At 42.7% G+C, this 3,720-nt stretch overlaps 1 protein-coding gene across 1 annotated transcript in view; it reads right to left on the reverse strand.

Annotated features, from left to right (window-relative positions):
* B4galnt1 (beta-1,4-N-acetyl-galactosaminyltransferase 1) overlaps nt 1-3,654 on the reverse strand; it is a 16,943-nt gene extending 13,289 nt beyond the window's left edge. The window contains exon 1 of the mRNA XM_029542311.1: nt 3,637-3,654. The gene's annotated coding sequence lies outside the window, so the exon portion shown is untranslated. The remainder of the gene's footprint in view (nt 1-3,636) is intronic.
* Between the last annotated feature and the right edge of the window lie 66 nt (nt 3,655-3,720).

Consider the following 3,720-nt stretch of genomic DNA (forward strand, 5'->3'; position numbering starts at 1 on the left):
CCCTTGAGCCCTGCCCTGGTAATTCAGAGATAGAGGAGCAGGGAAAGGACTGGGGCCCGCCTGTTGATAAGTGTGGAGGAAGTGGACAGAGCTGTAAAAGGACAATAATGATCCCAGTAAAAAGCTGTTACAGCGAGATGGATAAGTGGATATTCATTAAAGGAGAAACTTGATTAAAAGCAGCATCTATGATGTATTAATCTTTGTGGCATTGAGAATCAAACGCAGGCAAGAATGTTAGGCAAGAACATCAGGGGCTGGTGAGATGGCTCAGTGGTTAAGAGCTCTTCCAGAGGTAATGAGTTCAAATCCCAGCAACCACATGGTGGCTCACAACCACCCATAAAGAGAAACAAACAAACAAACAAAAGCTATGGGCTGGATCAAGGCTGGGGCCGGAGCAAGAAGGAGAAGGGAAGGGGCAGGGGTGGGGGTGGGACATCAGGTAAGCACCGTATCCCCAGCTCCAGAAATTCCCCTCTAGCAGGCTCATTAGTTGCAAAACAGAAAATTTCCAGTGGTTAAAAACAGTCAGTGCCTTAAGGAGGAACACTCCTCAGGAGGGATGGAGGAATATGCTGTGCCTCCACACAGGCTACCCTGAGGAAGACATATTACAGTACAGAATCCTACCTGAGGATGCTCAGCTTGATTCTAGGTAGGAAGATGAACACAAACTTAAATGAGGAGGAAATGAATCAGTGTGTACACACATTTGTGTATAAATATAAACCAACCTGTAGTTTTAAAAATGCTAATCCTTTTATCCCCCCAAAGGAAGGCTGAGAAGTTTTCAGATTAAAGATGAATAAGGACCTTCTTTTTTTGTTTTGTTTTGTTTTTTTTAAAGATTTATTTATTTTATGTATATGAGTACACTTGTAATTGTGAGCCTTCATGCGGTTGTTAGGAATCAAATTTAGGGCCTCAGCTCATTCTGGTCAGCCCCACTCGTTTATTATTATAAATAAATACACAGTAACTGTCTTCAGTGGTCATAGCTCAGCCGGTTAAGAGCACTGACTGCTCTTCCAGAGGTCCTGAGTTCAATTCTCAGCAACCACATGGATGCCCTCTTCTGGTGTGTCTAAAGACAAGTACAGTGTACTCATTCATTTTTTTTTTAAAGTAAATAATAAATAAATAAATAAATTTAAAATTAAATTAAATAAAAAATAAAATAAATAAAAATAAAATAAATTAAAAATTAAATAAATAAACACTTGCTGCTCTTCCAGGGGACCTTACTTCCCAGAACACATGTTGAGAGTCTTACAACCACCTGTAACTTTGGTTCCACACGTCTGTGGACGCCTGTGCATATGCATATAGGCATATATATGTCTATACATAGTCACACACATACTTATACCTAAAACAAAAATATGCCAGGCATGGTGGCACACATCTGGAATCCTAATTCTTGGGAAGCAGAAGCAGGCAAACCACTGTGAGTTCAAGGTCAGCCTGGTCTACATAGTGAGTTCCAGGCCAACCAATGGTATATAGTGAGTCCCCGTCTCTACAAACAAACAACAAACCACACCAAGTAAGTGTCAAGATGAGAGAGACAGACAGACAGAGACAGACACAGAGAGAGACAGAGACAGAGAGAGAGAGAGACAGACAGAGACAGAGACAGAGAGAGACAGAGACAGACAGACAGAGAGATAGAGAGACAGAGACAGACAGAGACAGAGACAGACAGACAGAGAGAGACAGAGAGACACAGAAACAGAGACAGACAGACAGAGAGAGACAGAGAGACACAGAAACAGAGACAGACAGACAGAGAGAGACAGAGACAGACAGACAGAGACACAGAGACACAGAGACAGAGACAGAGACAGACAGAGACACAGAGACAGAGAGAGAGACACAGAAACAGAGAGACAGACAGAGAGACAGAGACAGAGACAGACAGACAGAGAGACAGAGACAGAGACAGACAAAGAGAGACAGAGAGACACAGAAACAGAGACAGACAGACAGAGACAGAGACAGACAGAGAGAGACAGAGAGACACAGAGACAGAGACAGACAGAGAGAGACAGACAGACAGAGAGAGACACAGAGACAGAGAGAGACACAGAAACAGAGAGACAGACAGAGAGAGACAGAGGCAATTCATCAAAGCAGATTCTTCGATACTAACAAACACTGACACTTTTGGAGTTCAGCAGTCCAAACTACAGACCGCTCAGCCTACAGTTGGGATGACTCTGAAAACAAATGAGTCATTCGACTTTGTTCTGTGAAAAAAATAGTTTTAAGAATCCTGTAACAACAAGGGGGAAAAGAGACTATAATAGAGATGTGATCTTAAATATAATACAGTATTACATTAAATATTATAATTACATTAAATCTTGGCTCTCAGTGGAGGAAAATGGCTATAACAAAAACTTTGAGGGCAGCTCACAAACAGGAATAAGGATGATAGATTAATAAAAGTTAATGTTTAATTTGGTTAAAAGATAATTGTTAAAAGGTAAATATTAAGTTTTGTAAAGTTGATAACTGGTGTTTAAGAAACTCCTTGTTCTTAAAGGTGTACTCTAAAATGTAAAGCATCAAGGAGCCATAATGTACGCAGCCTGCTCTCAGATTGTTCTGTAAAGTGCTGGAGAGATGGCTCAGCCGTTCAGAGCACTGGGCTCTTGTAAAGGGCTGGGGCTCTGTTAAGGCCGAGGTAAAATATTAAGGCCCAGATGGAGTGTGGAATGTTAAGGCGTAGGTAACTGTTGCCTGGCTAGTTCGTCATCATGGGCTCTTAGTCATATTATAAGGACGCTTTCTCCTACTTTGCTTCTGCAGGTACCAGGAAACTTTCTCATGCCCAGGTTGGTTTCATGTTCTGCTATGTTCTATGCCCCTGGAAACCAGTCACGAAAGAAGCCAATCTATCTTTGAACTGCTTTGTAGAGTTACCCACAATAAGCTTGGACCTGAAGCAACCTCCCAACAGTGTGCCCTGCACCTGTGTATAAGCTTTTATGGTGTTGGCTTTTATAAGCTGCCCCTGGGATGGACCCCAACATAAGAGAGACACCTGCACTGATATAAGAAGCTGTTGGGAATAAGACTTCCATTTTGAATAGGGGTTGAGTAAAGTTTAAGTTCCCGGGACCTCGCTGGGAACTGATATCCTACTTGGAAGAAAGAGACGTGTACGTGGATAACTGACATGACATCCTGGTTGGCAAGTTAAGGCATGAATGTTAGACAAGACAAGTCCCCTGCCAGACTTGAACACCCTAACCAATGGGAACAGGATACGTGAACGAGAAAAACATGCTCCTAAGGAAATCCTCCATCCCTAAATCCTGATTCAGGGAGTAACTCGGCACAGACATTTGTGTGTTTTAGGCTTAAAACCCCTGTAGGATCTTAGCTCAATATCACCGTTCAGTTCCCAAGTCTGAATCATGGCCCTCATCAATCAGTCCCGGAGCATATGCTCAATAAATTATCTGCGTCTGACAGATCTGTGTTTGTGTGGTTAGTGATGTGATTCCCAAACCCCAACAGGTTCAATTCCCAGCACCCACATAGTGGGTGCGTGGTTGTTCTCAGTAATTCAGACTAATTTAGGTGGGCATGCTTGAGTGGAGTTTGAAGAGAATAAAGCCTTACCAGTTGATTTTCTTCCTCTTCCTCTTCCTCTTCCTCTTCCTCTTCCTCCTCCTCCTCCTCCTCCTCCTCCTCCTCCTCCTCCTC

Source organism: Mus pahari, chromosome 9 (genome assembly GCF_900095145.1).
Source record: "Mus pahari chromosome 9, PAHARI_EIJ_v1.1, whole genome shotgun sequence".
NCBI classification, from domain to species: domain Eukaryota; kingdom Metazoa; phylum Chordata; class Mammalia; order Rodentia; family Muridae; genus Mus; species Mus pahari.